Below are 11281 nucleotides of genomic sequence, written 5' to 3'. Positions count from 1 at the left end.
AGTTGCCAAGAAGATGAACTGGTGTTACTAAATGTTGTTAACCATGTCAAGATGACATAATGTGGTTTGTGAAAACTGACCAAATTATACCTGAGGAACAGGCCTTTTCACAAGGGCCTAACGGCAAAGATTGGTTTCTGTCATAAAAATAATTACTTTAGAAAATGATTTAAGCTTCAATCCTTGCTTGCACAATTTAATGTTCATGTATATATATGTATATATATATATATATATATATATATATATATATATGTGTATTAACAATGACTAATATTAACAAATACTGGTGGTTATACATAATTAATAATATTCATAATACTTTGTTTACATATTTTTGTATTATTAATAGTAATAATACTTTTATAATTGTTGTACACATTACTTATTTAAACGACTGGTGGCAGTGATGGTGTGAAAATACCTTTAATGACAACAGTTTTAGTAGTAAGCATTACTGAAGATTCTTTCATGGCAGCCATCGTGTCTTGGAAATGTAGTTTTACTAGTCTCCCTTCAAATACAATTTGATTAAATGGATTATTGGTTATTAGCCAAGTAGGGAAGTTGTAAACAACAACAATTACACTGGTGTTGTTTGTTTCGTTTTGAGTTTCTAAATGATGTTGTTTTCTCTCAACAGATCCTGCAATTTGTTCTCCAAAAAACAACCCTTGGTTTTTCCAAACACAAAACAACCCAAAGGCACTTTTAAGGGCTAAGTCTGTCTTGTTAAACTGTCCTTGCTGTGTTGTACTTGATAGTCTCTTCCTATCTCTCTCTCTTCCTATCTTTCTTTCTCTGTCTAACTCTGTTGTCAGTCTTTCTTCTGTGTCTCTGTCTGTGTCTCTTCACTATAATGAGTGATTCTGATCTCCAGGATCTCCTGAGAAGCGCAGATGAGCTGGTTGAGCAGAAAGAGTTCAGGGATGACCTACGGAGTGCTGATGATTTGCTTTGTAAGTTTCAGAAAGTGGAAGCAACAACAGCAGCAACAGCAGCAGCAACAGCAGCAACAGCTGTGCCAATGATGTGCTGGAAGAAGAGAGACAGTGAGGGAAACTTGATCTTTGCAAGACCACGGTCAACCCGGAATGACTCCAATCAGGGTCAGTATAAGATATATATATTTCTAGGCACTTGAGTCTATTAAATCAATGAAAACATAACTCTTAGTAAGGGACAAGTAGTACAATGTAATGGTATAAATGAAAAAAGTGTTTATTCTGATACAGCTGGCTGCAGTCGTAACACTGATCCCCCCGTTGATGCTCCTGACCCTGACTGTGATCTGGTCTTTGCTCCAGCTATCGCTCCAGAGACTGTTGGTATGTACTTTATTTGGTCTGGTTAGCCTTAAACACATATTCATACTTGTATCTTTATGTGATATGTGCTCAGTGGCACAGCCCGACCTAGTGTCAGCAGAAAGTATTAAAATAATAATTCCCAAAAAAAGCAAAAAATAAATACATCTTAAAATATATTTTAAGATCATGTTTAATCATCTGATTCGTCTGTACATTGCTGTTTTAGTCTGTGTTCTTCTAATTAGTGTCTACAGTGTGTGCCTATTGAGCAGTTTGGAGCGACGTGGGTCAATCCCCGATCTTGCCCCTCCCTCTCACTGTCTAAGTGAATGGATACTGTAAAAACTACACTGCGCATGTGTTACACCACTCAGACTGCAAGGGTATTATAGGTGTAGAAAACGTTCATTTATTAACTTCCACAAGGCTGTAAAGATCAACTATCTAAAATAGCTGTGTTAATTAAACGCACAAGGGGTTCTTGATATGAAATAATATATTAAAGGTAAACAGAACTGATAAACGGACAATCTGCTCTTTCCAGAAAATAGTCCCCACGGAAGTGTATTTACTACAGTCTATATGCACACATTCACAAAATAAACAAAGACAGGTTTTATACGTTATTCAAGTGTATTCACAGTTTTCGAGCCAAACAAAACTCAACAAAAAGTCCGCTCGGCGATAAACCGAAATTGTCTTTACTGCCTAATCCAGGCCATAGGTCATTGACAAAAAAGGCTGTTGCTCCTGCGCCCGTCGGCAGCAAAAAACTGGAAATGTTTGTAGGCCTATTTAGGCTATAATCCACAGAAAGAAAAATACGAAGATCGGCGTGGCACAAAGGAGCGATCTCACCCTGTGTTGGAGAGAATCTCTCTCTCTATCTGTGCGCGTCCTCTCCACGGAGACGTGCTTCCGGTCGGTCGATGCAATATCCACAATCAGTTACTTTCAGTTACTTCCCCGTTGCATTTTAACATATGTATACATGCTGAGGAAACTTAAATATCCCGCTGAATACCCGCATTCGCCACACACACGCTTCCTCCTCCCGTGAGAACCAACCCCTGGCATCCTGTTGACGCGCCCACTAAAAAGGCCCCGTGCGCGCTGCGACAGGTGAATATGTAGATGAGGCTTTATGACCCACACCCTCAAACCATACATAAAAGTGGACATTTAACAACTGTAGTTGCGAGGATAATACACATGTATCATAGTTTTCATTTCATTTCAATATAAACCACATGCCTTAACCTTTTCCCCTGCCATACAGTTTATAAGAAACACTTAGATCAATCTGCGACCGTCACAAGGCACATGTGCAAGATGTCAGCATCTCAAACGATCTCCAAGCACAACACACAGACACACTTCTTCTGTTCATCTCCAGCATAAAACAATGATGAACCATCAGGTGATCTGCCCCCATGTGGTATAAACATGCATGTGCAGGTAGACAACCTCAACCTTATGGGTGCTACATTCCTCCCTTGCAAACTAAATGTTGTCCTCAACATTAGCATTCATAGCACAACATTGATTATGGAACTTTCGGATCAAAACACATTACATTGACATTCACATTACCTACTGTATGGCAGTGGCTTGAAAACAAGTAAATGTTTTTTAAATGTCCTTCATATTTCACTATTATAGTACACAACTTTTAACAGTAACTATTAACAGTAACCAGTTGGTTCAAAAACAGTCTATGTTACTGTATTCACATTTTAGACAGTCCATATTAATCCTCTCAGTAATATCCTACAGGAACAGGAATAGGATGAACCATGTACGTCCCAAACACCTGTGGAGATGGCCAGGGCACATTGTATTGTCCATATGCTGGTGCAAGAGCATTAACATAAAGTGGGTTTATGTGAAGCCCTACCAAACGATGAACAGGATGACCCAATGTCTCATAAGTCAGTGTTTCTCTGGGTCGTTTCTCTCTCTGTGACCTGCGTGGTTGTGTGTCAAAAGGGTCATTTTCTTGAACATTTGGCAGGTCTGCAGGCTGAACAATTTGTGTTAGCTCTTGAGTGTCACTAGTGTTATTGTCCATAAACATCTGCACAGGATTCTCCATTCTGAACTTATCTGCGTCAACGTCTAGTTGAGGCTGATGTGTTGTGTTAGGAAAGGCTGGAGGTGAAGCATCCTGCACTTCAGACTGATGTTGTCGATGTCTCAATATTAGCCCAATAATACTCATCCTCATCTGAGCTTGCTGACTCACCTGGTTCAACACATGGTTCAACATCCTGCTGTGCTTTCCTTTGCTTTTTCTGTGATTGTCTTTGTACCGTACTTTGTGCTGGTTCCTCAAGTGGCAAAGCATTACATGACATCAACATGTTGCGATGGAGGATCCTATTTCTTCCTGTTCCACGTTCTGGCTTTACCTCATAGACCGGGCTGCTTTCTCCTTTCCGAGAGACTACAATGTGTATCTTATCTTCCCAGTATGAGCGTAACTTTCCGGGTCCACCACGCTCAGACATATTCCTCACAAGGACCCTGTCGCCTGGTGAAAGCACTGCACTTTGCCTTTTTTTATCATAGCTTTTTTTCCCTCTTGCTGTAGTCTTTTGAATATTTTTGGATGCAATGTCATAAGCCTCTTTCATTTGTTGCTGCCATTTTTGAGCATACTCATGATGTGAATTACATCCTTCCCTCTCATTTATCTCAAAGATTAAATCAATTGGCAGACGGGGCTTTCTCCCAAAAAGCAGATAGAATGGGGAATAACCAGTTGCTTCACTGGTTGTACAGTTGTAAGCATGTACCACTTTAGTTACATAGTCACTCCAGTTTCCCTTTTTCTCTTCATCCAAAGTCCGCAGCATTGAAAGCAAAGTTTGGTTAAATCTTTCTGCCGGGTTCCCCTGTGGGTGGTAGGGAGTTGTTTTTGAATTTTCGATTCCTGAGTACTTCTGCAGTTGTCTGAAAAGCTGGTTCTCAAATTCTCTACCCTGATCATGATGTATTTTAGCAGGAAAACCAAATTTCAATGCAAAATCATTAAAGATTTTCTCAGCTGCAGTTTTACCTGATTTGTTTCGGGTTGGATACGCCTGGGCAAATTTAGTGAAGCTATCAATTATCACTAAAATATATTCATACCCTCCCCTGCTTTTTTCAAGGTGAAGGTAATCTATGGATACCATTTCAAATGGTGCTGTTGCAGGTACATGACACATAGGGGCTCTGACATGCACTGTAGGTCTTTTTTGGATGTTACATTTGCACACCTGAGTGATGAAAAACTCAATGTCTTTCTGCATCCCAGGCCAATAAAACCTGTCTCGTGCGAGGTGTAAAACTCGTTCCACCCCCAAATGACCCATTTCACAGTGAAGGTACACCAGTCCTCTGTACTGCTCTGGAAGCACGATTTGCGTACATGTTGCAGTTTTGCGTTTCAACACACCCTCTTCTGAAACAAATAGTCTTTTCCATTCATGTAACAGTTGCTTAACTTGTGCTGTTTCCATGTTCATGAGCTTCCTGTCTGGTCTGTCTCCCAACTTCTTCAGGTTGAGTACACTGGGCCTGCAGTAACTCCTGCTGCGATATTTTAATGTCAGGCTGATTATCTGCAGTTACCTCCTGAATATGTGGGCTGCAGGTTATAGCTGAGATCCAGTCCACCTCACACTGTTTTTGTGTCTCAGCTGCGTGAAGTATTGCGCATAACACTTCAGGAGAGCATTGCTCTGTGCACTCCCTCATGTAGAAGTCCATACTCGCAGGTATGCAGGACAAGAAGTCTGCGTCTGTGTTGCTTTTTCCTGGACGGTATTTCAGAGTTATGTTGAAGTCAGCCAGCTCAGACACCCAGCGATGTCCAGTTGCGTTCAGTTTAGCTGTGCTCAGGACATAAGTGACAGGATTGTTATCACTGTATACTGTAACAGAAGGAGCATAAAACAAATAATCTCTAAATCTGTCTGTTACAGCCCACTTCAGTGCTAAAAACTCCAGTTTCCCTGAATGCAATCGATAGTTTTTTTCTGCTGGTGTCAATGTTCGTGAGCCATAGCCTATAACTCTTAGTTTGCCTTCCTGTCTCTGATATAGAACTCCTCCAAGCCCCTCTTCTGCTCCTCTACCTTTATCCTTTCCTCCTCCAGCTCAGCTGTGGCTGTCTCAGCCTGAAGCACAGCCTCCTCTAGACTCTCCTCTTGGTCTTCCTTCTCTCGCTCCAGGATAGCAATGCGATCTTGCAGCGAGTCAGATTTCCTCTGGGCAGCTTTGAGCATCTCGCCCATCTTCTTTTTCTTCCTCTCGTCTGACTCGATGCAAACCTGCAGCTTTTCAATCCCAGTCCTCATCTGCTGGACATCCTCTTGTGTTGAGTTCAGGCGAAAGGCAATCTCTCCCTTTTCCAGAAGAGAAGACTCCAGAGACTGTGAGAGGCGGCACACTTCTCCCTGTAACGCCTGTATCTTGCCGACCATGGACTCAGTGTTGTTATCGGCTGATGTGTGATCTTCTTAGATTTGGTCCAGCTTCCCCATCAGCTCATCTCTTTCTCCACTCTGATGGGATATTGCCTGCTCCAGTGCCTTAACCTGATCCAGCAGCTGCTGCCTCTCAGTCTTCAGTTTCTCCATGCTGCTTTGAAGGGCTTCATACTCCTTCCTCCCTGCTCGGATGTCATCCTCCAGGATGGAGATTAGGTTTCTGGAGTCACAGTTGGCACATGTCCTCAGCCTGAGGCTGCCTTTACACGGGAACGTTTGCGTTTACGCACAATATGCGTTTTCAAAAAAGTCTTCCTTTCACACGCATTCGATTAATTTAACGTGTCTGTTCACACGAGACCGCTCGACCCGCTGGAAACGGTGTAGTACATATGCCAGGCCTGTAAGTGGTGCTGCTGCCGCCACAAAATACACCAAAAGCAGCGAAGAAGACCCCGGAGCATGGTTGCCATGGTTGCCCTTCTGTTTATGCCCCGCGTGGATTTAGCAACATGTAGTAGTTCATGTAATTCTCCATGTCCACTTGTTGCTCATGGTTGTGGTTGAATTATGGGGGGGCTTGTGTAGTGATCACTAATTAACTAGGTTACATAATTCACTCATGGAACTACAGGTTGGGGGTATTGTTTCCGCACGGACACATATGTTGTTGACTGTATTTATTGTGTGCCCTCCTTGCTTCTTTCTCCTCTTCCCGGGCTGCGACCCGACAACATGTCCATTTCTGCTGCTCATTAAAGTTCACATTTGCACCTTCGATGCACCGCCTCCGACTCCTATCTCTCGGCACTACAGTATTACACTTTCAAAAATAATTTATGCTGACATTGTCAGCCCACTGACATGGTTTGAAATCAATATATTATCCAATCTGTGACCCCCCACAGGACTTAAAAAGCACCTAACTAGATCATGAAAATCCCAAAAATCTGGGGGGGTACCCATCGAACCCCCCTAACATGTTTGGACCTCGGTATTTAGGAAATCCTGGATACGGCCCTGCTGTGTCCCACAGGGCTTGAGCCTTGATGTTATTTATTCCAAACCAAGCAAGACACTTTCTGCCTATCAGCTGTGCAACTCTTTTGCGTTTCATGCAAAGGTTGTGTGAGTGAGCTGGTTGGTCACCATGTTTCATATTCAGTCCCTCAGTCACAGCCTCTGCCAGTTTCCCTGCGCCAACTCTGCAGCCTTTTGCTCAATGTGTTTCACTGTCACACCGGAAACAATGGTTGCAGTCTTTGTTGTCTTGCTGACATGCTATGCATCTTCTTCTCGGTCTCTTAACAGCATTTGCAGGGGTTTTATATTGAAAATCATAATTTTTCCTCTGATGCTCAAAAGTTTGCAAGATTGAAGCTAATTGTCCTGTAAGCTCTCTGATTGCTGTATTGCTCTCTTCTATTTTTGTAAATAGGGAGTTATCTTTTGTTGGTTTGCTAGTTTTAGCAGATTTGGGAGTTGTTAAGGGGATGCTCTCATCCTCACACTGCTCTACTGAGTTCAAACCTGCTCTATGACTGGCTTTGGTTGTAGTTTTCATTTTTTGAGCCCGCTCATTTTCATTATATTGAGCATTTTGCATTTTCTGCAGCAGTAACTCATCTGTACTGTTCTCGTCTTGCAGATACATTCTCATCTCTGCTCTTATGTTGTCATTTGACAGGCCTGTCATAATAGACTGAAAACACTGACTTTGGACTAGCTCTTTGTTATATCTCAGGCCAGACTGGGCACGTTCAGATGCAAACAGGACTTTTTGGCGCAGATCCAACACTCGGATGAGAAAATCAAGTGATGTTTCACTGAGTCCCTGCACAGCTATTGTTAGTTGCTGGTAAAGCACAGTTGCATCCTTTTCTGCATAGTGGGCTCTCAATATTTGTCTTAGAGTGGATAGGGTGAGATCAGTTTTTCCCTCTAAGTAACTCCTTAGCTTCAATCTTGGCCTCACGGCACGAATAACTGCTTCCATAATTTCTATTTCAGGATAGCTTTTCCTTAACCCACTGTCAATCTGGTGCTCAAGGCTACTAAAGCTCAGTGTATCTCTTGAGGTTGACTCACCAACCTCACTGTTAATCCTGAAGTCCTTTCTGAATCCATTGGATACAGCAGCACAGCATCTGTTGTTGCTGATGGAGTCCCTGCCTCTGCGCTGAGTTTCGTTTTCCGGGGCCGCTGCACCTGAGACGACAAAGGCTGCGTGTGACCTCCCTGTTGAGCTTCCCTCGTGGGTTGCACGGGCTGATCCACCTGCTCCTCTCTCGTGGGCTGCATGCGGCGCTGCTCCATCGACTACGGTCTCCGGCTGGCTCTCTTGAAGAATGTCCAGTAGATCATTTAGTTCCAAAAGCACGGACATTCCTTCATCCTCCATCTCCAACAGTTCCGTACTTTCACAAAACTGTATAACGTACTTAACCAGGGCACGTCTGCCTTTATTTTGAATGTCCACATATCCTTTTCCAGTGAGGTTGCTACGCTCACAACACTGCTGCAATTCCTTTACAGTCAGTCCTAACAGTTTTTTTTCTATCTCATTTAGAAAATCTTCTCTGTGATCTGACATCTTGTTGACCGTACACAGTTCGACCAGACTTTTTCACGGGAAAAACAACAAACGAGGCAGAGCCGTACTAGCTACACTACACTTAAACTGTTAGCTTAGCCTAGCTACGAACCACGATACCCGTCGCTCTCCAGTATCCGTCTTTACCGTGCTTTTCCGGGAACCTTTCGCCGTGAAGTTAATCATCTCGGTAGGACCTCCAAATTGTTACACCACTCAGACCGCAAGGGTATTATAGGTGTAGAAAACGTTCATTTATTAACTTCCACAAGGCACATGTGCAAAATGTCAGCATCTCAAACGATCTCCAAGCACAACACACAGACACACTTCTTCTGTTCATCTCCAGCATAAAACAATGATGAACCATCAGGTGATCTGCCCCCTTGTGGTATAAACATGCATGTGCAGGTAGACAACCTCAACCTTATGGCTGCTACACATGCTCAGAGTATTTTTCTATTCAATGTGTGCGGGCAAAACAATAATCACCATGGGGCACTGTGCTGGCATCCCCTACAAACGTCATCTCATCATAATTCAGAGCTGATTGGCTGTAAGTACGTCACGTGTGCTGCGAAAAGTGTAGCGTGAAGAGGAGACGAGAGAGCAGCATATAGCTAACATCACCAGCGATTAAAAGAAGTAAAAAACTGAAAGAAAATGAATGAAGTTGACCATTTACTGGAGCACACATTTGAGACACTTAGTCTCGGAGAGAAACTGGAGGTAAAGCGCCTCGGTGACCACCATCCACCGGGTTTCCGAATGGTCCAGTCTGCGGGCAAAGTTAACCGCGGGTTTAATGCTGAGTGGTTTGCTAAAAGAAATGGCTAACGGCGAGCATCCAGAAGAATTCCCTCTTTTGCTTTCCTTGCCTGCTTTTTGGTGAAGATGGTACTTGGTCGAGGACAGGTTACAAGGACTTAAAGCATCTTTCGGAGAGGGTAATAAAGCATGAGAGCGGCAACATTCACTTGGAAAATGCCGTAAAGTTGGGATTACTCGGAGGGGTGAATGTTGCAGCTCAGATTGACAGCGCCTACAGACGCGGCATTGATGATCATAATAGGAAGGTGGAAGAAAACAGATACGTGCTGGGTTGGATCATCACCTGTATTAAACTGTGTGGGAAATGTGAGACAGCACTGCAGGGCCACGACGAGTCGGCGGACTCTCTGAATCCAGGGATATTCAGATACATTTTCGAGACAATGTGTGAGGGCGATTCCACTACGAAGCTCAGCCCGTTTTCAACGGGACATCAGGCACCATACAGAATGAACTCTTAGACTGCATGTATGAAGTGTACAGGGAGGAAATAGCCAAGCAGTGGACAACACATTAATTTGTTGCCATTCAGGCCGACGAGACAACCGATGTCTCCTGTAAATCGCAAATAGTGATTGTGCTGCGATACATTATGCCTGACCTCACAGTTACAGAGCGTTTTTGGAGTATGTGGAAGTAAAGGACAAAACTGGTGTAGGGTCTCTCTAACAGCATCAAGGCTGTTCTGGAACCCCTGAAGCTGAAAGAAAAGCTAATAGCTCAGACCTATGACGGTGCGGCCGTAATGAGCGGTAAAGTGCGCGGGGTACAGACGGTGATGAGAGAGACATACCCAAACGCTCAGTTTGTTCACTGCTACGCCCACCAACTGAACCTGACCCTGCAGCAACTGTGTTCAGCAAGGATGAGCATCCTGAAGGTGTTTTTTGCAGATCTAACCGCTTTTTCCACTTTTTTCTCCGGTGCTCCAAAACATGAGAGAGACAGAGACGCATACCACGCCACCGGCTGTGCGATGGAACTTTAAAAGTAGAACTATGAAAGCAGTGTGGGGGGGAGTTTTTTTCTTTGCTTATGCCAGAAGTGGATGTTTTATACAACACTCTGCAAAAACAAAGCATCGATGCACCTTGGGATCAACAGCGCGCTCCTGCCGTTTCAAGGAAAATGTCCAGAAAATGAGGCAGCAAACTGATGCAATGGCCGCCACCACTCATGATGGAACAGACGAGCCAGGCCGACGAGTCAGCAGCACAGCGCCGGTGATGAAGGAAGCATGTGAAACAGTCATCTCACAGGTGGAACAGAGGTTTCTCACAGATGTGACCATTTGATCGCTGCAAAGCTCGTTGACAGCTCATTCTTCCCACAGCATGTTCTGTCATTTTCTACACCTGAGGCTTGACTGCGCAGTGAAACTGTGGCCTGCGTTGGGAACAAGGAAAAGTTTGAAGTCTGAGCTGACCACGCTCTACTGCCACAGTGAGCTTCACACTGGAACCACTGCCCTGTCTCTGTTAAAATCCATCCATGAGAACAACATTACATTACATTGCATTTAGCTGACGCTTTTATCCAAAGCGACTTACAATAAGTGCATTCGACCAAGAAGATACAAACTAGAAGAAAACAGAATCATATAAGTACATCAGGTTTCATAGAGACAAAACATGTCAAGTGCTACTCAACTAGCTTTAGATAAGCCAGTCCTTTATTAGTATATAAGTGCTTTGTTAGTAATTTTATTGCTCGAAGTGGAGTCGAAAGAGATGAGTTTTTAGTCTGCGCCGGAAGATGTGTAAGCTTTCTGCTGTCCTGATGTCAATGGGGAGCTCATTCCACCATTTTGGAGCTAGGATAGCAAACCGACGTGTTTTTGCTAATGGGAACTTGGGTCCCCCTCGTAGTGCGGGTGCAGCGAGCCATTTGGCCGATGCAGAGCAGAGTGCACGTGCTGGGGTGTATGGTTTAACCATGTCCTGGATGTAGGAAGGGCCAGATCCATTCACAGCATGGTACGCTAGTACCAGTGTCTTGAAGTGGATTCTGGAAGCCAGTGAAGGGAGCGGAGGAGCGGTGTGGTGTGGGAGAATTTAGGAAGGTTGAAG

At 43.8% G+C, this 11281-nt stretch overlaps 1 pseudogene; it reads right to left on the bottom strand.

Moving 5' to 3' along the window:
• Positions 1-5374: 5374 nt before the first annotated feature.
• On the bottom strand, positions 5375-8189 carry LOC117484264 (annotated as a pseudogene).
• Positions 8190-11281: the final 3092 nt, after the last annotated feature.

Source organism: Trematomus bernacchii, unplaced genomic scaffold (genome assembly GCF_902827165.1).
Source record: "Trematomus bernacchii unplaced genomic scaffold, fTreBer1.1, whole genome shotgun sequence".
NCBI lineage: Eukaryota > Metazoa > Chordata > Actinopteri > Perciformes > Nototheniidae > Trematomus > Trematomus bernacchii.
This window is presented reverse-complemented; position numbering and strand designations above follow the sequence as displayed.